The 25,481-nt window shown below is 37.7% G+C and overlaps 1 protein-coding gene across 4 annotated transcripts in view; it reads left to right on the plus strand.

Moving 5' to 3' along the window:
- METTL8 (methyltransferase 8, tRNA N3-cytidine) overlaps window positions 1-25,481 on the plus strand; it is a 113,123-nt gene that overhangs the window by 3,580 nt on the left and 84,062 nt on the right. For 2 of the 4 annotated variants that reach the window (XM_071216302.1, XM_071216303.1), the window contains exons 1-2: window positions 18,368-18,477; window positions 19,785-19,875. The gene's annotated coding sequence lies outside the window, so the exon portion shown is untranslated. Of the gene's footprint in view, window positions 1-18,367; window positions 18,478-19,784; window positions 19,876-25,481 lie in introns of those variants that run through there. The other 2 variants (XM_058300655.2, XM_004485044.4) reach the window with 1 other exon arrangement.

A 25,481-nucleotide genomic window follows, 5' to 3' on the forward strand; every position in this document is an offset into this window, starting at 1 on the left:
GAAGCAGAGTGGGGAAAAAGCATCAAACCAGGAGTCAAAAGACAAAATTCTAGGGTCAACATTACCATTTAGTGAGATCCTGACCAAGCCACTTATTCTCTCTGAGTTTGGTTCATCAGTTCATTTGCTTAGAGGAAGCACTTAGGCTTGAAGTGAGAATCACATGAGTTTATGAATGTGAACACAGTTTTGAAAATTGTAAAGGGAAAGGATTAGAGGTAGTGATAAGCAAGTACATTCTTTGGTAGGAAAGTGTTAGGAGTGTTGATTGGGTGACGCAGAGGATTTTTTTAGGGCAGTGAAATTATTCTGTGTGATATATGACACTATGAATTTCTTAAATCCCATACAACTTTAAAGCACAAAGAGTAAATCTTAAAGTATGCAAATGAAAAAAATATTTGTCATGTGGGGAGAGGATCCTAGGAGGAGATGCAGACTGTACCAACAACAATAACAAAAAATCTAATGATTACCAATGTATGAAACAACTTAGAGGGTAGGGTAGGGTATGATGAAAAGAAACTGACCTATGTAACTCTGGAAATGTTTATACTCTCACTAAAGGCCAAAGGAACTCTAGCTGGTAAAGTTATTCCCGTGGGAGTACTGGTTAATTTTGAAACCACTTATACACTGTACTGGAATTGAACAATTAATAGATGAATGGTAGTTGATGGGAGCCAGATTCCTTACTGTTATAGTGGAAGGTTATAGATAAGCAAGAGTGTGGAAGGCTAGAATGATCCATGTGCTACCAGATTAGAGTTGAAGACATCAGTATGAACTTGTGTTTAGCTTACTAAAGATAGAGATGGATACATATAGAAACATTTATAGATAGACACATGGGTTAGTATACTTACATTTATTTCTTTGCTCTGCCAGATGAGAGAGCCTAGAAACAAGGACAACCCAGTAATGAGGAGCATATCCAACACCGAGACCATTCTTTTATAAAAGGAACCAACAGTCTTTGGAGAAATGGCTGATTCTAGGGCTGGGGTAGGAAATATACCAGATGAGCCTAGAGTACCTCATAGTGCTGGAAAATGAGGAAGTGTTCAAAAATTTTGAAACAACACACAATGATGGGGATATGTTAAAGGGATACAAGAACCAACTGAAAGAGCTCCCAATTACCAAAACTGGAACAATTAGAACAAGAAAATAAAGTAATGTTGGATTACAACCTGAAGTATAAAATAAATACCCATGAGTCCATACTGACAGAAATAAATGATTGAATAAGCAAATAATTGCAAAAGAGAAAAATCTCTCATGCAGAAGAATTCCAAATAATTCATGTAGGTACTTTGCCCTCAAAGTCTCCACTCTGTAAGTAAGTTTGAACTGCACATATTGACCTCCTTTCAAAAATGCTGTTTGGAAAGGGGGGAGAAACAATAACTCTACAGTGAAGAAACCTGACAAACGTTCCTGCAGCATGGTGATCAAGGTCAATATCAGCAAATGATAAGTCATGGCAGTAGTATGTACCCCTGATATGATGTGATAAGAATGATACTTTATCTCTGTGGTCTTTCTCCCCAAAACCTAAAACCCCAGACCAGTCATGAGAAAAACATCAGGCAAACTCCAATTTTACAACATTCTTTGAATACCCACCAGACCTGTAGTCCTCAAAACTGTCATGCTTATCAAAAAAAAGGAAAATGGAGGCTTCCAGGAAGACGGTGGATTAGAAAGATTTGCAACTCTCTTATCTTCCAGAAAATTAGATAGAGAACAGACTGAAATGGCTGGAAAAAGATCTTCTAGGGTTTAGAACTCCAGGCAAACACTGGACACTGCCCAAAAGAGCAAGGGACAAAGGAGGGGAATTGCGACAGCAAAGCTGTGAGTTGAAACCAGTGGCTGCTACTGCTGGCACTCTCCCCCACACTAACGACACAGTAGAATTCTCAGGACTCTGAGCTAGATACAGACAAAGGGGGCCCCAGGAAAAGGGAGAGAGAGGGGCACAGCCTAAGGCTGACTTAGCTTCTAACCCACAAACTTGGTCTGCTGTGTCCCACCAGCCCCTCCAGGCCAGGTGGGAAAGCATCGTCTTTTGCCCTGGGAGCCGACACAGAACTGGGGACATATGACCCTCTCAGTCTCCCTCTTTTCTAGCCGGGACTGATTGTTGAGGTTGCAGCTCTCTGCAGGGGAGAGAGAGGGACACAACCTGAAACTGACTCAGCTTTTGACCCACACATTTGGTCTGCTGTGTCCCACGAGCCCTTCCAGAATGGTGGGGCCGTGCCTTGTTTGCCTTGGGAGCCAGCAAGGGACTAAAGCAGGGTTCTTAACCTTTTTTTCCCACAGACCCTTTTACCAGTCCAGTGAAAACCATGGACCCCTTACTAAGTCCACACTATCCTGTGTATTATAATAAATATATCACACCTGCATCAACACATCCCCACAAGAATAATGTTTGTTTGTTTTTTCATTTAAATTCAAGCTACCCTTTGCTAAACCATGGACTAAAGAGATCCAACTCTCCCAATCTCTTTTTCTACTAACTGGGACTGATTGTTGAGGATGCAGAGGTGAATGGAAATATTTCATATCCAGCAAAAGAAATATAACAGAGCTCATGGAGATGAAAGATATAATAGGGGAGATCAAAAGCACATTAGAGGAAGGTGGATGTGGCCTAAGCGATTGGGCTTCTGTTACCATATAGGAGGTCCACGGTTTGATTCCCAGGGCCTCCTGGCGAAGGCAAGCTGACCCAAGTGGAGAGCTGGCCCATGTGGAATGCTGGATTGGAGAACTGTCTCTGAGAAAGTTTGAATTACAAGGCTCTTAGACTCCAGGCAGGAACCTCTATTACATTTATCCTGTCTGTATTGAAGCAAATGCACTCCCACCAGGCACTGAACTGAGAGGGCTACCAAAGAGTGTCATCTTTGGCAGACCAAGGAAATGCATGTGAGAAAATTAAAAATAAATCAGTAATAGAGGCTTTTCTGGCCTTCATAGTCTGCCTAGGAAGCAGATCTGCAACCCATTACGGGTCCAAAACCCAGTTTTGAACAACTAAGGAGCATTCCTAAACCAGGTTGAACCAAGAATCAAAAAGCAGTAGTAAAACATGGCCTCCCACCACTAAATTTCTACAAAAGGGAAGGGCATTGAGCATCTCAGTTGACTACCATCCTAACCAGATGCCTAGACATCAGCAAAAAATTATGAGCCTTACTAAGAAAATGGAAGACATGGCCCGAGAAAAGGAATATATCAAAGCCCCTGAAGAGATGCAGGATTTCAGAGAAGTAGTTGAGATGAACACAAATTTCCAAAATCAAATGAGTTGAAAGACATTATGGCTAAAGAGATAAATGACATTGAGAAAACATTGAGTGAGAGAAAGAATTTGAAATCCTGAATAGAAATATAACAGAGCTCATGGGGATGACAGATATAAGAGGAGAGATCAAAAACACATTAGAGGGAGGTGGATGTGGCTTAAGTGATTGGGCTCCTGTTAACATATGGGAAGTCCAGGGTTTGATTCCCAGAGCATACTGGTGAAGGCAAGCTGACCCAAGAGGAGAGCTGGCCCATGTAGTGTGCTGGCCCGTGCAGGAGTGCTGGCCCCTACAGAGTGCTGGCCTGTGCAGAGAGCTGGTTCAGCAAGATGACACAACAAAAAAGAGACTCAGAGAAGAGACAATAAGAGATGCAGCAGACCAGATAGCTGAGGTGGCGCAAGAGATTGAGTGCATCTCTCCAATTCTGGAAGATCCTAGGATCAGTTCCCACTAGAGCCTAAAGAGAAGACAAGCAGACACAGTGAGTGGGCACAGAAAGCAGACAGCTTTCCAGTGAGTGCAGAACAACAAGGGGGGAGGGGATAAAAGAAATAAATCTTAGCAAATACACATTAGAGGCATACAACAGCAGACTTGAAATGATAGAACAAAGAATAAGTGAAATTGAAGAGAGAACAGCTGAAATTGAAGAGAGAAAAGAATGGAAAAACTTGAGCAGGGGCTCAGGGAGTTAAATGACAACACAAAATGTAACAACATACATATCATGGGAGTTTCAGAAGGAGAAGAGAAGGGAACAGTGGCAGAAAGAGTATTTGAGGAAATAATAGCTGAAAATATCCCAGCTCTCACAAAAGAAATGAACTTACATGTCCAAGAAACACAGCATACCCCAATCAGAATAAACCCAAATAGACACACTCCAAGACACATACTACTCAGAATGTCAAATGTCAAAGATAAAGAGAAAATTCTCAGAGCAGCAAGGGAGAACCAAACCATTACATACAAGAGATGCCCAGTAAAATATAGTACGGATTTCTCAATGGAAACCATAGAGGCCAGAAGACAGTGGTATGATACAGTTAGGATACTGAAAGAGAAAAATTGCCAGCTGAGAATTCTTTATCCAGCAAAATTGTCCTTCAAATATGAAGATAAGTATAAAATATTCTCAAGCAAACAGAAAGTGTTCATGAAAAAGAACCCATCTTTGCAGGAAATATTAAAGGAAAGAAAGACAGGAGAAAGAGGCTTCGAGGAGACTGTAGAAGAAAGAATAGCAGAAAGGATACCAAGAGAGTAAAAAGACAGATGAAAATATGATATAAGATGTGAAAACCAAAGGATAAAATGGAGGAAGTAAATAATGCATTTACAGTAATATCATTGAATGTGAATGGGTTAAACTCTCCAATCAAAAGATACAGGCTGATAGAATGGATAAAAAAACATGAGACATCCATATGCTGCTTACAAGAAACTCACCTTAGACCCAGCGATACAAACTGGCAGAAAGTGAGGTAGAAATAAGTAAAAATAAATCTTTAAAAAAAAAAAGAGAACTTGAACAATAAGATAAATGAGTTAGACCTAACAGACATATACAGAATGCTGCATCCAAACTCAGTGGATTATACATTCTTATCAATGCCCATTGATCTTTCTCCAGGATAGACCACATGTTAGGGCACAATACAGCTTTCAATAAATATTAAAAGACTGAAATTATACAAAGCAACTGGAAATCAATAATAGAACACAGGTAAATTTGCAAATGTGTGGAGGCTAAATGTACTCCTAAATGATCAGTGGATCAAACAAGAAATTGCAAGTGAAATGAGTAAATATATTGAGACAAATGAAAGCGAGAACAAAACTTATCAAAACTTATTGGTACAGTGAAGGCAGTCTTGAGAGGGAAATTTATAGCCCTAAATGCCTATACTAAAAAAGAAGAAAGAGCTAAACTCAAAGATTTAACTGAACAACTAGAGAAACTAGACAAAGAACAGCAAACCAATCCCAAAACAAGCAGAAGGAAAGAATAATAAAGACTGGAGCAGAAATAAATGAAATTGAAAACAACAACAACAACAACAACAACAAAAAAAAAATACAGAAAATCAACAGAACCAAAAGCTGGTTCTTTCAGAATATCAATAAAATTGACAAACCCCTAGCTAGATTAACAAGGAGAAAAAGAGAAAAGATGCAAATAAATACAATCAGAATGTAAGGGGGGAAGTTACCACTGACTCCACAGAACTAAAAAGGATCATAAGAGCATATTATGAGAAGCTGTATGCAACAAACTAGACAATCTAGATGAAATAGACAAATTCCTAGAAATGCACAAACAACCTACACTGATGCTACAATACAAGAACTTAACAGACCAATCACATTTAAAGAGATTGAATCCATCATCAGAAATCTCCCAGCAAAGAAAAGTCCAGCACCAGATGGCTTCACACATAAATTCTACCAAGCATTTTGAAAAGAATTAACACCAATACTGCTTAAACTATTCCAAAAAATTGAAGAGGGAAGATTACCCACCACATTTTATGAAGCCAACATCTTCCTAATATTAATACCAAACCCAGATAAAGCTACTACAAAAAAAAGAAAATTACAGACCAATCTCTCTAATGAACATAGATACAAAAATTCCCAACAAAATACTTGCAAATCAAATCCACCAGCACATCACAAGACTTATACATCATGATCAAGTGGGATTTGTTCCTGGTATATAAGGCTGGTTCAACATAAGAAAATGAATCAACATAATACACCACATTAACAAATTGTAGGGAAAAAACCACATGATCATCTCAATTGATACAGAAAAGGCATTTGACAAAATCCATCATCCTCTCTTCATAGAAACACTTTAAAAGATAGGAATGCAAGGAAAATTCCTCAATATGATAAAAGACATATGAAAAACCCACAGCCAACATTATACTTAGTGGGGAAAGGTCAAAAGCTTTCCCTTGAAGATCAGGAACAACACAAGGATGCCTACTGTCACCATTGTTATTCAACATTGTACTAGAAGTTTTAGCTAGAGCAGTTAGACAAGAAAAAAAAATTACAGGCATACAAATAGGAAAAGAGGAAGTTAAACTCTCACTATTTGCATATGACATTATCTTTAGAAAAATCTGAAATGTCTATGACAAAGCTACTTGAGCTAATAAGTGAATTCAGCAAAGTGACAGGATATAAGACCAACACACAAAAATCAGTAATGTTTTTGTATACTAGTAATGAACAATTCTGAGGAGGAAAATCAGGGGGAAATTCCATTTTCATAGCAACAAAAAGACCCAAATATTTAGGAATCAATTTAACCAAAGAAGTACAGGACCTATATCCAGAAAACTACAAAACAATGTTGAAAGAAATCAATGAATACCTAAACAAATGGAAAGATGTTCCATTTTCATGGATTGGAAGATTAAATACTATGAAGATGTCAGTCCTACCCAAACTGATTTATAGATTCAATGCAATATCAATCAAAATTCCAACAGCCTACTTAATAGAAATAGAAAAAGCAATTACCAAATTCATTTGGAAGGGAAAGTGCAGCTGAGTAGCCAAAAGCATTCTAAAAAGAAGAGCAATGGGGGAGGAATTTCACTGCCTGACCTTGAAACATATTACAAAATACATTACACAGCTACAGTGGTCAAAATAGCATGCTGGGAAGCAGACTTGGCCCAATGGATAGGGCGTCTGCCTACCACACGGGAGGTCCGCAATTCAAACCCCCGGCCTCCTTGACCCGTGTGGAGCTGGCCCATGCACAGTGCTGATGCACACAAGGAGTGCCATGCCATGCAGGGGTGTCCCCCGCAGAGGGGAGCCCCACACGCAAGGAGTGCGCCCCCTAAGGAGAGCCACCCAGTGTGAAAGAAAGTGCAGCCTGCCCAAGAATGGCACCGCAGACCCAGAGAGCTGACACAACAAGATGATGCAACAAAAAGAAACAGATTCCTGGTATCGCTGATAAGGATAGAAGCGGTCACAGAAGAACACACAGTGAATGGACACAGATAGCAAACAACTGGGTGGAGAGACAGGGGAGAGAAATAAATAAAAATAAATCTTTAAAAAAAAACAAAACAAAAGCAAAACAAAACAAAATAGCATGCTATTGGCATAAAGATATACACATGGATCAGTGGAATAGAATTGAGAGTTCCAGAAATAAACCCTCACCTCTACACTCAACTGGTTTTTCACAAACATACCAAGTCCATGTTAACAGGACAAAATAGTCTCTTCAACAAATGGTGCTGGGAATACTGAATATACATATCCAAAAGAATAAAAGAGGACCCCTATCTCACTCCCTATACAAAAATCAACTCAAAATGGATCAAAGACCTAACTATAAAAGCCAGGACCATAAAACTATTAGAAGAAAATATAGGGACTCATCTTAGAGACCTTGTGGTATGTGGTGGTTTCTTGGACCTTACACCCAAAGCACATGCAACAGAAGAAAAAATTGATAAATGGAACCTCCTCAAAATAAAACACTTTTGCCCCTCACAGGACTTTGTCAAAAGGGTGAGAAGACAGCCAGCTCAATGGAGAAAATATTTGGAAATGACATGTCCAATAAGGGTTTAATATCCATGATACATAAAGAGATGTTACAACTCAACAATTAAAAGACAAACGACCCAATTTAAAAATGGGCATGACTTGAATAGACATTTGTCCAAAGAAGAAATACAAATGGTGAAAAGAACACATGAAAAAATGTTCAACATCAGTAATGATTAGGGAAATACAAATCAAAACTGCAATGAGATATCATTTCATACCTATCAGAATGGCCACTATTAAAAAGACAGAGAACTAAAAGTGTTGGAGAGGATGTAGAGAAATAGGAACACTTATTCACGGTTGATAGAAATTCAGAATGGTACAACCACTGTGGAGGACTGTTTGGCAGTTCCTTAAGAGGTTAAATATAGATTTCCCACATGACCCTGCAATACCATTACTGGGTATATACCCAGAAGAACTGAGAGCAGTGACATGAACTGACATCTGCACACCTATGTTCATATCGGCATTATTCACAATTGCTAGAAGATGGAAACAACCCAGGTGTCCATCAACCAATGAATAGAATAAACTGTGGTGTATTTACATGATGAAATATTATGCAGCTGTAAGAAGAAATGAAGTCGTAAAACATAATAACATGGATGAACCTGGAGAGAGTGAAGAAAGCCAGACACAAATGGACAAATACTGTATGATTGTGCTACTATGAACTAAATATATTCTGTAACATATGGCATGATTCCATTTTTATAAAATGTTAATATAAATAAATTTATACAGATGAAAATTGATGGTTATGTAGGGTTAGAGAAGGCATGCTAAGGAATGTGTTACATTTTCTTTTTGGAGTAATGAAATAATTCTAAAAATTTTTGTGATGATGAATGTACAACATTGTGATTATACTAAAAGTCATTGATTATACACTTTAGATAGATCATATGGTATGTAAATATATCTCACTAAAACTGCTTAATAAGTAAGTAAATAATTGTGCAAGAATAGCCAGAAATAGCAACTATGTATAGTATGGGAAACAGAGCGATTGAGAGGTAAAGAATTTTCTTGTTTGTCTGTTTTTGTTTATTATTATTATTAAAATAATGAAAATGCTTTTAATGATTGAAGTGATGAATGCACAAGTGTGATTATACCAAATACCATTAATCATACAGTTTGGATGAATTGTATGGTTTATTAATATGTATCGATAAACTTTATTTGTTAAAAACAAGCATAACTAGGAAAGTCTGAGAAACTACCATAGCCAAGAGGAGCCTAAGGAGACATGAGGACTTAATCTGAAGAAAGTATGGGCTACAGTTAATAATATTGGTTCATTAATTGTAATGAATGTACCATAATGAAATTCTATGATAAACTTTGAGTCTTTGATAGGCTCCTTATGATTTCCACTTCCCTTTGTTAAACTGATGTTGTTTTAGGACAAAGTACTTCCCATTTTCTAAGTCTCCAAGATTTAGGGCTCAGCAGCTAAAATTTTGATGTTTAAAATAAAAATGCAATGTATTGCTGAAACATTTTAAAAGTTATTTTACCTGTCTGCTTAAAATGCATGCCAACTCTTTAGAAAACTCCAAATAAGATCATTAGCTGAGGTAAACCAGTGTACTGAATAGCACAGAAAATCTGGAGTCGGGAGGCCTCCTTGGAGTCTGAACTCTTACAGCTACATGATGAAGCTTACCCCTTTGAGCTTCATTCAGCTCCCACATCTGTAAAATGATGATAACAAAAATGCTTGTCCTGCCTTCCTCGCTCTATTATAGGATTGTTGTGAGGCTTAAGTGTGAAAAGTTGAAAGCGCTTTAAATAGTTGTAAAACCTTACAAATCTTATTTGTTATAGTAATTCTCAAGTTGTCAAAAAATAGTAAAATTCTAATGGAGCTTTATAGTCACATTAAGAGTACAGTCATCTGAACACCTTTACTTATTTGTTAAGTAAAACGGAACCATTAGGATTTGACATGCTTTTGATGGGATCTTCTCTCACAGCACTTTAGTTTTTATCATATTTTTCTTTGGTTTAAAAAAGGAAGGCTTTGTTTTGGAATTACCCTCTCAGATGGCAGTTTGAGGAAATGGGTTCCCAAATTCTTCACTGAAATTATCTATATAGAGAACATAAAAGTGTATCACTGTGATTTGGGAATTTATCTGCTCTGAGTGCATACTCTTTTGTACTGATGTGGAGCTGACCAGCAGAGGGTGCATGAGTTTTCCCCAGACCTGGAAAAAAAACTGGGCAGATCTGATTGGAGCCATCTATGTTAGCCAGCTGATGATTAACAAGTACTATAAATGAAAAGATTCTGGCACATCAGAAACAGTTACCAAATGGAAAAGGAGGGTGGCAATAATGGCAAACTGCAACATATAAGTACCTGCCATAGTTGGTGAATTGTAAGTTTCTGGATAACTGGAATTTGGCATCCTAATGTGGGTTATTTGTCTGTGTTCTTCCTCCTGCTACTCTTTTCCTTTTCTAATAATTTCGTTCTTTTTTAAGGGTTCTTGGTCTCACCTTCATCAGCACCCATGATCATTTCCCGCCTAACCTAGTCTAATAAATCAGGTCTTTTAACGTAGCCTTTTTCTGAATTTCTTTGGCCTTGTGGTGTTTGGGTCTTGACTCCAGCTAGCAGCAGTGCCCTGTCTAGGTCTGATTAATGAGACTTTTGTGGATTCAACAGCATCCTTTTCTCAGTGTAAATGAGTGGCAATCAGAAAAATTTTGAAATCTTTCTGGTTTTACTGTCACATAATGCCCATACCATTTTTTCCCCGAACTCCCCTAGCATATTATATGTCATTTGTATACTTAGTGATTTTAAAAATATTTTTATGTTTTCTGATTATAAAGGATAATTTGAGTTGGTTAAAAAGAAAGAAAGAGAACATTTTGAGACACATTAGGAAGAAAATATAAGGATCTCCTGTGAGCCTTTTCATCAGAGATAACTACTGCAAGTTCCACTGGATTTTTTCTATGCATATTTGTTGTTTTTGAAATTGAGATCATACCATAGGTACTATTTCATACTTTTTTTTTTCACTCAATAAAGATGAACGTCTTTCCATATAATAAATTTAGGGCTTCTTTATTGACATCTTTAATTGGTTATGTAACTTCCTTTATGTGGATGTACGATAATTTACTTAGTCCTCTAAAGATGACTCTTTGGATTGTTTGCAGTTTTTCCATATAATGTTATAAATAACACTGTGACAAATCCTTAATAGATTCTTTTGATTGTGTTCCTAGGATTTAGTCCAGAAATGGAATTTTCCATCAAATTTTTTTCTTTAAAATGTTTAATATGTGTTGCCAAACTTCCCCCAGGACAGGTCTCTCATTCAGTCTACCATCATAGTGTGTGAGGATGCCGATTTTTGCAAACCACTGATCTTATTTCACTTTTGCCAAAATGATAGTGAGAAACTTACCTCTCTACTGTTTTAAAATTGATGGACTTTCCAATATCCATGTCACCCAAGATAATTAATCTCATACTTTTGGGGCTCAGGACCATTTGACACTCTTAAAAATTATAGAGACCCAGTACCAGCATATAGAGACCCAGACCCAGCATAGGTTCTTGACTATGCTGCAGAAATGAACTTCAAGAGCACATCGGGTGAGTCAGGCCAGTAATTTATTCAGGTAGGGAGGGACGAGAAATGGGAGCAAATAACAGATCAGGGGTCCCAGGTAGAGAGGAAGGGGCTGAAAAGTGATAAAGAGGGCTGATTTACAGGCTACAATTTCCCATTATAGCTTATAAATGCCCAAGTTTTACTTGCATGGACACATGGCAGAGGAAGAATGGTGAGGGCCATGTGCAGAGGGCAGGACAGAGGTGGGAGAGTGCACAAGAAAGAGTTTAGGCCCTGTGTCTGCTTTTCCAATGACGGGGGAGGAGTTCTAGCTGTTTACCATTTTGATTATCTCTCCCATCAGTCTCACTTGAGGGCCCAATGGTAAAGTCCTTGGGGAATATCTGGGGCTTTGTTCTGATGGCAGAATCTTGGGGAGGGTCTTCCAGCAGCCATCTTGGGGCTATTCTGTCCTTATGGACTCTCTGCCAGGTTCCAGATCCATCTATTTTTTCCCTATCTTACTAGCTTGTTTCAACCCCTCCCAAAGCTTTTGTTTGTGTAGGTCCTAACTATTGATATTTACCATATTAGAAATTAAAGCTGAGAAAAAGTTAAGATATTTAAGAAGTAACTTAAAAATAAGTCCATTGCATATTATCATGAATTATATACTTTTGTTAAAAGTATTTTCCAAAAGAAAATAATTAGAAAAGTGGCAGTGTTTCACAGTTTTGCAAATATCTTTAATGTGTGACTTAAAAGAAAGTGGCTGGATACTTCTGTTTCTGCACTGACTGTTGTGATATGTTGTTCTTGTTCATGTATATAAAGAAAATCTGATCTCACACAGTTAGAAAGGGGGAGGAGTACTTTAAATAGTCTTTCCAGATAAGTGTGGATACTACACAAAAGCCCAATAAATGATATTTCTTAAAGGTTAATTGCAACATGAATTCTGAAACCATATCAGTTAACTTTTCATACTTGACTACATTAAACCCATTGATATTGCTCTTAGAATGGATCTTATACTCACACATGATTTTGTAACATCATGTATTGGTCATCTGGAAATTATTAGTTCACTGAGTTGTACAGATCTTCAAAATGCTGATACATTTCATTATATAATACCAAAAAAAAAAAAACACCATACCTCGTTATCATCAAAGCAATATTTAAGCCTTTGAAAGCTGTTACGCTCACCTGGATACAGGTTTTCCCAAACTTCTCATTTTTGTTTTGAAAACTTGAATTTTATCAATTGCTATAAATAATGTCAGTTGTTTTCATGATATTGATATTAAATACTTTGTTTATTCTTGAGAAAATGCCAAAGTAAAAATGGTACACCGTAAAAGCCATTTTTACTGCTTCATCAAGGTTAGGCTTAAGTGAACCTGGTTTTTTCTTTTTCTTTTTTCCTTTTTTTCTGTGAGTGCATGGTGGTAAAGAAGACAATAATGTCTAGTACAGTTTGGTACCACTGCCTTGATTCAGACTAAGGTGCCAGCAGTTGTACCCACCATTGCTTATGTACCATCAGTGCAAATGTCAACAGTCAAAAAGGCAAATAGCATGTTTAGCCTTATTGTGAAAATAATTCTGACCTCTATCAGACCCCTTGAAAGGGTTTTGGGGATTCCTAGGAATCTATGGACCATACTCTGAGAACCTCTAGTCTAAAGTTATTACAGCATCAGCCCATTCTTCACCATAGATTGGTTTGTGAATAGTTGTGACCCAATTCTGGCTAGTGAAGAATGAGAGCATGTCTGCTGGTGAGCTTCTGAGAGGCTCATTGCTAAAAAAGAGACATAGGAAAGAGGTAGTCCTATTCTTCCTTTGGGTGTTGCCATGTCAGTGTAATGCCTAGAACTGCTGCCACCATTTTGTGACTTGCATGGGAAACCAACCTTAGGATGAAGGTGATGTTGTGAAGAGCAAGATGCAGAAATGGAGGGAACCTGGGTCCTTGATGCATTGTATAACTGTGGATGAAACCAGGTCTGAAACTTTCCCAATCTCAGAGCTTCCACTTATGAGAGAGAAAATTTCCTTATTATGTAAACCAGTATGAGTAGTGTCTTCCATAACTTGCAGTCAAAAGCATCCCGAAGACGTTTTTGTTATTAGTGTGATGAACATTTTCAAATGTTATGATCATTTGCATTTCTTTGAATGCTTGTGCGTGGCATTAGCTCATTTCTAATTATTTTCTAAGCATTCCTTACATATAAATACTATTAATGCATTGTAATATTTTGTAGGTATTCCCACCAGTCTTTTATAGAATATTTTTCCATATATATTTATATAAGCAATCTATTAGTCTTTTTTTGTTTGTTTGTTTTTTATAGTTTATCACTTTAGTATCATGTTTGAAAGAATCCTTTCTACCCCACTTTTTTTTAAAAAAAGATTTATTTATTTATTTAATCCCCCCCCCAGTTGTTTGTTCTCTTTGTCTATTTGCTGCGTTTTTTTTCTTCTGTCCGCTTCTGTTGTTATCAGCAGCACGGGAAGTGTGGGCGGCGCCATTCCTGGGCAGGCTGCACTTTCTTTCGTGCTGGGCGGCTCTCCTTACGGGGTGCCCTCCTTGCGTCTGGGGCTCCCCTGCGCGTGGCACGGCACTCCTTGCGCGCATCAGCACTGTGCATTGGCCAGCTCCACACCGGTCAAGGAGGCCCGGGGTTTGAACCGCGGACCTCCCATGTGGTAGACGGACGCTCTAATCACTGGGCCAAGTCTGTTTCCCTACCCCACTTTTTAGTAAATATTCATCTACCTATTTTCTAGATCTATTGTGGTATAATTTTTTATATTTAATAGTTTAATTCATCTGGAATTTATTCTGGTGTAAAATATGAAGTAAAGATATAACTTTATATCTTTTTCCAAATGGATAGTTCATTTTCTTAATACCATTCATTGGATAGGCAAACTTTAGTTCACTAATTTGAAATACTAGCTTTATTACAAACAGAATTTGTATATATACTTTTTGGCTAGTTTCTGTACTTTCTATTCTGTCCCATTGTTTTAAGAGTATATTCTAACACCAAATACGTGACATTTGAATTATTCTTGCTTTGTAATATGTTGTAATGTCTGGAAGGGCAAGTACACACCCCATTCCTGTCCCTATCCCACCATGAGCAACATCACTCATTTCTCTCCCAATATTTTCCTAGCACTTCCTGCATGTTCATTCTTCCAGATAAACTTTAAAATTATTTGTTTCAAGTTCCCAAAAAACATTTTTGGGATTTTGATGGGAATTTCTTTACATTGATAGATTATTTTGGCAAGACTTTGTACTATTATAGTATTGCATCTTCAGGTCCAGAAGCCCATCTTATGTCATCCTATTTATTAAAATTGCTTTCCATATCCTTCCTGTAGAGTTCTGTAGTTTTCTTGATAATGGCCCTGTACTTTTCCAGCTAAGTTTATTCCTAGATATTTCATATTGTTTTTATTGTAATTGTTGAAAGGGATCTACCTCCCTCTATATATTTTCTGTTTTTCCTATAGATATTTTAATGGCAAAACAAAACAGTTCTTAAAAACATTTAGCTCGTATTTCCAAATAAGTTTGACTTTTTAAAAAAGGATATCAATAAGGATATTATCATTTGTGGTATTACAGTGTTTACTGTGTTAACCTGATTTATGCGGTTTGGCTGTTTAAGGAAATAGAATATACCAGAAGCTATATCTGACTGTCCTTCCAAGCTGGGCATGTTTGCAGTCTATTCATTTATGACAAGACTAATCTACTCTAGAAACAAAATGTATTATTCTAAAACAAAAGGGTTGTTACTGCTGAGTTTATAAAAATAATCAATTGCTTGCTATGAGGACATTACCTGAAAATGGAATTTCAAAAATGCTTTGCTATTATTGGAATAAGAGTAATCTCTTAAAGGGATTTATTTGAAGGGCCAACACTTATTCTGATATATAAGTTCCATTTTATAGCTAAACAACAGTTCTTTATAGACATACCTTATGCTGTCAAGTAGCAAAGTGATGGGTGATAGGTTTATCATGTGTTTTGTTGTTTTTGTTATCTTAAAGGAATCAAATTGTTTTAATCAAATTTAATCAAATTGTTTTTGTATTAAATAACATTCAAGTTACCCCAGGCAGTGTGGATTGGCAGTATTTCAGCTCTTTGGGAAAATGGAGTTTGCCAGTTTTCTAGAATCATTTAAAATAAATTTCTTTACTTTATTATGGATTTTTAAAAGTATGTGTGGAGAAGAAAAACAAAAATTTTTTAAATATTTAAAAACTTTTTAAGAAAAAGCATGTGTTAAAAATAAGGAAAAGAAAAAAATAAGAAAGAAAAAGAATGTGTAGACTGGCCTGGTAGCATAATCACCATTTAAAATGTTCCTATAGAAACTATGGTTCTTAGCTCTTAAAAACTGCCTCATGATCTTAGAAGGAAGAGCCTTTATAGGTTGAAGATTACTGAGATTTCTCTATATGTGGTCCTTGGAGGCTAAGACTAATAATTTTTATCCTCAATGGCTTTATTTATTTATTTTTAAAGGAGATACCAGGGATTGAACCCCAGACCTTGTACGTGGGCAGCTGGTGCTCAAACCACTACACCTGCTCCCCTCCTCAATTACTCTTAAACAGCTAGCTGTGGCATTATCATTCATGGACTTCTCTAAATTATTTTTAAATTTATTCATTTTTTTAGTTGATTTAGTTTCTTGGGATAATATTTATTATGTGTCTGATTAGGAATGATTGTACTCTTCTTTTTTCTTTGGTGGGGATAGGGATGGTTTTCTAATAATTTATTAATTTCATTGTGTGATTTTTTTTTCCTTTTCAAGCTTTAAGGGGTTGCCCTTTAGAAGTGTTTCTGGAATTTACTGAATAATAATTTGACTTTACATTTGTGAAGCACTGTGTATGTAATTCATAATATTCTTTGTAAGAGTTTTATAACTTGGAAATTACTTCCCTTTTAAAAATGAACCTATACGCTTAGGCATAGTAAGTGACTTTCTCCCAAATAATGAATAATTAGGTGGCTGAACCAGGACTTGAACTTGAGGCTTATTCTTTTTTAATTTTTTTAAAGATGTCTTATTTTTAAGTTTTATTTATCCCCCCTCCATTGTTTGTACTTGCTGTCTGCTCTCTGTGTCCATTATCTGTGTGTTCTCTGTCTGCTCATCTTCTCTTTAGGAGGCACCAGGAACTAAACCTGGGACCTCCCATGTAGGAGAGAGGTGCCCAATTGCTTGAACCACATCCACCCCTGCTTTGTTGTGTCTCTCATTGTGTTTCCTCTTTGTTATCTTGTTGCTTCATCTTGTTGCATCAGCTTGCCATGTCAGTGCCTCACGTTAGCTCGCTGTCTTGCTCATCTTCTCCAGGAGGCACCAGAAACTAAACCTGGAACCTTCCATATGGTAGGTGGGGGCTCAATTGCTTGAGCCACATCTACTTCCCTGAGGCTAATTCTGTTCTCTGTACAGTGATCTTTCTGCTATACCACCCTCTTCATTGGTAAATTAGTCTTTCGCCTTCTTGGGAAGCTGCTTGTGGGGACCCAGGGTCCCCCCTAAGTTTTTAACACGTAGCCCTCTGCATGACCTAGGCATAAGTTAAAGATTAACAACCCTCCACAGAGGAAAGAGAATGTATAGATGTTGTCTTAAACTAATCTTCCCAAAACAGTAAATGTCCTTTCTATGAGCATAGTAAAAACATCACCAAACCCCAAGTGTATACTTCACATGACCTAGCAGGAACTCTGTTCTCATACCTTATGGAATGTCCCTGTTCTGGAACCCCTTATATATCACCCCTCATTTTCTCATCTTTTCATCTTTTTCCGGAGAGCTAACTTCATTCATTCTTTGACCAGCTGCTGTCAAAGATTCTCTCCTGTCCGTAAGTCCCAAAAAAGCTTATTCCTGACTAAATGCCACCAGGTGTGTTCTTTGGTCTTGTGGCCTCACCAACTCATGCTCTTCAGGCGTTGGGTTGTAACAACTGGCGATCCAGGAGTCTGAAGGACCAGCAGCAGTAGCAGGCAAGAGCTCAGGGAAAGGATAATCCATCGATGAAATCCTGGGTTGGCTTGTAACGTCCATGTGGGTAAGGGTGGCAGCCCTCCTGAACCAGTGGGGACCACCGAGAGAATATGAGTTGCCCTCTTGCTTGATTGTTGTGGAACTCCATGTGAGTATGGGGACACCCCAAAAATGCTCATGGGAATAGCAATTAACTAAGATAGGGAAAACATTCTGGCAGCAACTCTGCAAACTCCCTGCCACCTGGATGATGCAACTGTGGGCTAGTGGGGTTGATAGAATTAGTTTAGCTGCTGGGGAAGTAGCAACACTGATGTTCTCTGTTCTGTTTCCATGTTAACTCTATAATTAGATCTGGATAGCCACGTTAATAAAATAGGTGCTGTTAAAATTTAGTAAGTTTGAACTGGACCAATCCTGTGAAAAAAAAGAAAGAAATGCTAGCAGCTTTTGTAAGCCTGCAGTTAAAAATATATTACGAAACTGAAAGCTCGTAATACTTGTGTAAACTGTGGAAGAGTTTAAATGGGATGTTATTTTGACAATGTTTTAAGTTTTAGTCACATTTTATTTTGACCAGAATTTTTATCAAGGTGTTAAAACCAACTTTCAGTTTTGAATCAATAGCTTACTCCTGAACTTCGACTCTGAAAAGTGTACTCCTAAAGAGTAGTAATCCAGAATAGAGGAGTTAAATGTCTGTCTAAACTGCTAAATTAGTGCTTACCTGCATTTATACTGCTCAAGTATTCCTAACTGGTTGCTGGTTACTAATAAATGTGTTTCCAAGAACGAGCTTGCATATTACAGGCAACACTGATTCCAGAGGAGATCTTAAAAGCAATAAAAATCAGAGATGTGAAATGTGGAGAGCTTGGAGGCAGCCATACCAAAAGAGTAAGAATTATGAGTCAAATTAGTGAGCTTTGTTTCTGTTGGTGTGGGTTAACTCTTTTTGTGTTTGTCTGTTTGTTCAGTGTATATTTTCATACCTCTAGCTGGTAATATTAACATATGAAAATTCTTAAAAGAGCTCTATTCAAAGGGCCAAAAATTAAATAAGTGCTTATATTGGTGATTGAATACTCCTGGAGTCCAAATTAGAAAAGCCAAACAGGATAAAAAGACATAAAATCAAAATAAAGAAGCTATTTTATCCTAAATTCTTCCATAATCTTTCCATAGCCTACATACACCCAGGGTCTTCTCCTAACCTTAACTGAATTCGAGTAAAACCAGTTGAGAAAACTAAGGGGATGGGCTGGGTGTGGAAAAATAGGGGAGATGTGAGTTTAACCTAGAATTCTAAGAGGCCTGGAAATTAAAATGATAGGGACAGAGGGGGATATTACAGAATAAACCTTATTTTGTATAGTCTGTCCTGTAATTCCCCTATTAAATTTTAACAGGTTTTGAGATGATAGTAATAATACAAATATCCAGATTTTGGTAAGTAAAGAAAGTCATTGAAAGCTATGGAAAGATTTTTCTAAATTATGATTAAATAAATTAAACAATTATAATTATTCCAGGACCTGACAGTCAGTATGCTTCCCCCCTGCCTTGTGGCTTTTTGCTTGCTGTCTGCTCTCTGTGTCCCTTCGCTGTGCATTCTTCTGTGTCTATATTTATTTATTTTATTTCCCCTCTCCCCTGCGGCTTGCTTGCTCTCTGTTCTCTGTGTCCATTTGCTGTGCGTTCTTCTGTGTTTTTGCTTGCCTCTCTTTTTTTGTTGTGTCACCTTGCTGAGTTGGTGCTCCACGGTGCTTGCAGGTCAGGCGGCGCTCCGCAGTGTGCGGGCAAGCCTGCCTTCACAAGGAGGCCTGGGGACACAAACTCAGTGCTTCCCATATGGTAGACGGGAGCCCAACTGATTGAGCCACAGCCACTTCCCCAGTATGCTTTTAAGGTTATTCACAGTTTTTGAATTTATTAAGAAAAAAGGAGGTTTTAGCCTTCCTATGGAGAAGGAAGGAAAAATAACATCTCTTGCATAAGCGATAATGATTTCAATTTTATTTAGCTTGGGTGTAATCTCACTAGGTTTATAGGACACTAATAAAATAAATTAGCATTATATATGTTAATTCTTAAATATGAAAATTTTAAGCTTTTGGCTAATGAAATTATGACAAGCCTCTTTTTAAAAAATTGTTTTTTGCCTAAATGGAATGAATAGCTTGGTTTTTCTTTTTCCTTCACAGAACAGAATGAGGGATGTGAGACTTTAATGGATATAGAAAGAAGCAAAAGGCTTGTGGAAGTGAATTAACAGTCAGTGCTGACTAAAATTTGGTAAGTTTATTTAAGGGAATGTATTTTGTCCTAAGATGACTGATTTTCATAAAATCAGGATGGAAATATATTAGACAAGACTTGAATGACTATAGAAAGTTATAGAGGGTATTGTAGAAGGTAGCATTAAGTAAGGGAATGTGTTTTGTAAAGGCAAAATTTTCCTTGAGGCAAAGTAGTTCATGTGGTTATGGCTGGTTATAGGAAGTTTGTAAAAGCATTTTCTAAACTGAAAGATTATAATGTAAGTGCTGATTCTGAGAAATCATTAAGTAGAAATCTGGTTAACCAAAGTAACTTAAGGTTAATTCTAAGAAGTTTGTAAATGCATTGTCTAAAATGAAGTCCTATCATGGCTAATTCCAGCCATTATTAAATAGAAACCTGAATTGAAGTTGATAAAAAGTAAAAAGTAACTTCATAGCAGGGAAACCTGTCAGAGGCCACCTCAATCTGCATATTAAAGTGGTGGTAGGGGGAAGATAACCTTGACTCCATTGGGAATCTTAGATTTTTGTAAAATAATGGAGAAAGCAGATTTTCCTGTACTGTTAAAGTAAAATACCTATTAATGTCATCATGGTAAATGTGTAAAAGTAAAAAGTAAAGTACTAAAATAGTTAAGTTCATTTGATGTTATAAACTGCATTGGAAGTATTTAGAAAGTGTATAAAATTAAGAGATTGACTTCACTATCGTCAGGCTGTTTTGTGCATTCAAACTGGGCATTCAGTACACTGCATGGTGCCTCTCTATTTGAGTTATTGGCTAGGTTGGTCACAGACCCCTAAAACAAAAAAGGTATCTACCACATCTCTGGTTATGTTCTTGAAGTGGATGGAGAGTATGTTGCAGTTTCAGACTCTCGAAGCTGCTGGTGATGGCTCAGTATGGCCAGATTTACAACATTGCCTCCAAACAGGCTCTGTTTCATAATGCCCTTTGGCACTATGCACCAGGCTGGTGAAACACTGGCGCTCTCCCCAAGAGCTATTAGTGCTGCAGCATGCTGGCTGTGTGAAGGACATACCAAGGGGAGCAATAATTACCAGAGTGATGTGAGTAGAACTTAAACAGACACAGTCGGCATTATGACCTGCTCCCATGGAGAGACAACATGTACAGTTTTGCAAATCTGATCTTAGATCTATTCACTGCATCTCAAAGAGGAGCTTGTGCATTGATTAGTGCATTGATTAGTATTTAAGTATTGTGCCTATTTACCTGATGAATATATATCTCCTCTATTCTAGATCATGTGCAGAAGGATATTGAACACGTTAAAAGTCTTCATAAATTTAATTCATTTTCTAAGTAATTAATGAACATAAGATAAAAAGAATGGCTTTCTTCAATATTGTCTTTATTTTGCTTGCCATATGCTTATCTTGTTGTTGCCTATATTGTTTATATCTAGAACGGTACCTCTCCTCCTACTTCTCCTAGCTGTCTTCGTCATAACCACTGCTGTGGGAACTGGGGGCTGGTGGTTTCCTAGACTGCATGTGAAGCTTACTAGATAAAGCCCATCAGCTTCAGAAGGATGTAGCCTCTGGAGGCACCTGGGCTTTCTCATTCCCATTGTCCAGTATGTCATGGCTGGCCCCCTTTTTGGAGCTGCTTACCACCATTTTCTTTATCCTTTCAGCAGGAACATGAATCTTCAAAATTCTAACTAAGTTTATTTCTCCCAGAATTAGTGCCTTCCAGAACAAGCTATTAGTCATGTGGAGATTTCATCCAGTTCCAACCACAGTGCCGAACTTACCTTCCCTTAGCTTCAATAGAATAGCCAGAGAGTATCACACCTTGTTAGGCAGGGTCTTCTGCCCCTAACCAGCAGGAAGCAGCTACAGAAGAATGACCATTGCCCTTCAGCTCCCCCTTAAGAATAAGATGTGAATTATCTGAGGGGGGTAGTTGAGGCAAGTTAGTATAGGAAACAAGGAAGGCAACTGGTCAGAATAAAGCCCAGTAAAGACTCTGACCACGAGGTCCAACTTGAAAGACCTGGACTCCTTTATCCGCTAATGGAAATGTTGCTTGTACACTGTTAGACTCCTTACTGTTTGCCATAAACATCTTTCTTTTCACCCATAACACCTTAGCCAATACCTTCCTGTAGTGGGCTTCAGCAATAATCCATGTCCACAATGGAACCTACTGTTGGGTTTGCACAGACTTACCATTTCTGGGTGCTACTGGCCTTTCTTGGACCACAACTCCTGCAAATTGGACAGTGTGGAACACCTCGCTGGCATGGCAGAATATGACCCATCAGCAAGTTTGGAACAAAACTTTCTCATTTAAGACTGAGATTCAGCTGCCATCTTTCAATGATACTCATATATATATATATATATATATATATATATATATACACATATATAATTTTTTTTCTCTTATTGGGAACAGATGAATAAGCCCAGGCCTTTATTAGGATATGCTGTATATAATGGTTTAGGATGGTTAACAGCTGAGTCTGTCACCATAGATCACATGGCTCCTTTCTGCATGTAACAACAAGAGGGAATCCATAATGTTGGGGTGGTTACCTGCTGAGTTGTGTAATTTTACTATTAAGGCTAGATATATAGAGTAAAGCGTGCTCCCTGGTAGTTCTACCCATTGGCTGTTTTTTGTGCCAGGTGGTGCTGCAGTTGTCACTGAGAGACACAATGTGTTTAGCTGTTATCTTTTATACTCTTGCTGTAGAATGTGGATGCAATACTTGTTCTATGGTCAACATAGGCTGCTATGTGAAGGTAGATTGTGGGGATCCAGGGCCCCCCCCAAGTCTTAGCACATAGCTGATTGTGTGACCTAGGCGTAAGTTGAAGGTTAACAACCCTCCCCAGAGGAAAGAGAATGTAGAGATGTTATGGTAAACTATAATCTTCCCAAAGCAATAAACATCCTCAGTAAATGTCCTTCCTATGAGCGTAGTGAAAACATCACCACTCCCCATGTGTACGCTTCACGTGATCTTAGCAGGAACTCTGTTCTCATATCCTATGGAATGTCCTTGTTCTGGAACCCCTTATATATCACCCCTCATTTTCTCATCTGTTTACCGAGAGCAAACTTCATTCATTCTTTGACAGGCCACTGTCAAAGATTCACTCCTGTCCTTAACTCCCAATAAAGCCTGACTAAATTCCATGTGTGTTCTTTGGTCTTGCAGCCTCACCAACTTGTGACCTTTAGGAGTTGGGTTGTAACACTGGGACTACTTATATAGCATGTTATTTAAACTAAGAAATATCTCAGTGGAAGGCTTAATCCTGTAGTATTCATGAAGCCCAGTAGAAATTGTAAGAAGAGACTGAACTAATGATATCAGCTAACATTTACTGAGCATATACCACACATCTAGCACTCTGCTACATATATGCTACATACATCATCTCCTTTAAGAAACCTATATTTTGAAATATTCTTATTTAACCACATTTTATTGAGGAAATTAAGAATAACAAGCTTAAATATCAACCAGAGGTTACATGGTAGTAAGTGGCAAAGCCTGGATTCCATTTAGTCTGAACTCTTTGCCTCTACCTAAATTGCTTTCCAAGGAGAATTAAGATGATCTGCCCTACTTAGAGTATTTCTACTGCAAAGGAGGATTAAGAGTCGGACTATCTAGAAAAGAATCATCTAATAGTGTATTTCCAATCTTGGAAAATGTTTAAATGCTAAATGCTAAAATTCTGTTTAAAGGGAGAAAATTCATACAGACCCCTGGGTTGACCTAAAATAATTTTACTATATTGTTTTTAAACACAAATCTAAGTATAAACTCCTGTACACAGAGCTCTTATTCAGCTACAAAATCAAAATAAGTACATATACAACCGAAAAGCCAATAAAAATTCAAAATAACAGTATTAGAATGTGACTGCTGATGATTAACTGAAACTAAATGGCAGCTCTCATTATGAACAAGATACTGACCATCACTTACAGGTTCTTTTGACTTCAGCCCATCTGTGCCATTGTGTGCTATGTATAATCTCAATCCTTCACCATTTTTCTCTATTCAAACTACTGCAGAATTTTTTTACAGTGTGCTGTATTCTCAGATGCATCATTTACATATTACATCTGTGCTGCTTGTTGCCAACCAGATCATAAAAGCAAACACAGGCACTGAAATCAAGTAGCGGTTACACATGTGCTCCTGTTGATTTTACTTTTAGATTATTATCATAATAAAAGAACAATTTTAAAAATTGCCGTAGGACATTAATTTGAAAAACCCTGTTTTAAATGGTCCAGTGGGGGGGGCGGCAGGGGGGGGAGCGGGGTTGTTCCTGAAAAGCAAGGGATTGGGATCTATTGTAATGACCTTCAGAAGATTAAAATTAGGTGGTAGTTGGGAGTCCATGTTTTAGCTCTTTGTCAGGATTAAAATGTTTCTCTTTCATAGGTGTTTGTGGTTTTATGATTCTAACCACTTTGTAAAAGCCTTATTCAAAGCTAGTATTTCCTTCTCATTGTTACAGTATTTGTGTTTTTGTTACTAGGTGACATGGATTAACAAACTCAGCAGACCTAATTACTAACTAGTATTTCTGTCTTCCACTCGTCTTGTTTCTATTAAACACAGACTTCATCCACATCGTGCCCACCAGCGCCCTTAACCCCTCCTCCCCTCTTTCACTGCCCATCCCTTTGTGTTGTGTGCTTTTAACTAGTCAGCCTCCTGGTTGTTAGTTCTGTTCTCCCTCAATTCCACTATCATAAATCACCATTACTTTCTGTTCGATCAGCCTGGATGGGCCCAATCTAAATCAAACCAAATATTTAGCCCCCAGACTGCAGGTGGTATATTTTACTTTTGGTTGTAGATAACAGAAAACTCAAATCAGATTGGCACACATAAGAGAATGTATTGAATCAATAACTGAAAAACCCAAAGGTGGGACTGGCTTCAAATGAAATTTAATCCAACTACTTAATGATGGGAACTAGCTTCTTTTTATCTTTCAACTACAGAGCTTGGATTCTTTCTCTTTCTTATATCTTTTATCTTTTATCTCAATTTTCCTTCCTCGGAGACCGCTCCATCTTAAAGTTGTACTGTATCATCGTAAGGCCAGGCCCACTCATGACTTCAAGATGGCTTTCAATAGCTTGAAGAGCTATTTGCATCCCCTTTCATAAGTAACAGGGACATGAAGTCACCTTTTGTTCCCAAATCTCTAGTGATAGACCTGAGATGCACTCTGTTGGATAGATTTAGTTATATGTTCACCTCTGTACCAAATCGCCTATGCCCAGAGGTTTGCAGTGTGCTGATTGGTTTGGTGCAGGTTATTCGGGTCCATCCTGGCTTCTCTGGAAACTCACAGATCCCAAGTACATGAGCTACTGTAAGTGGGGAGTGAGTGCTGGGGAGGCAACCAATAAATGATCACTAATTTCACTGCAACGTCAGATAGGCCATTTACTCAAATACTGTTGGTTTCCTTTCTCATGCTTTCCTGTTCCTCCTGTCCTCAGATGTCTTCTCTTTCAGCCTCCTACTTCACAAAGGGAACACTGGAAAAGGATTCTCTTAACCATCCTCCCTTCCATTTTAATGCCCCTATTCTTATCCATCC

Source organism: Dasypus novemcinctus, chromosome 7 (genome assembly GCF_030445035.2).
Source record: "Dasypus novemcinctus isolate mDasNov1 chromosome 7, mDasNov1.1.hap2, whole genome shotgun sequence".
NCBI classification, from domain to species: domain Eukaryota; kingdom Metazoa; phylum Chordata; class Mammalia; order Cingulata; family Dasypodidae; genus Dasypus; species Dasypus novemcinctus.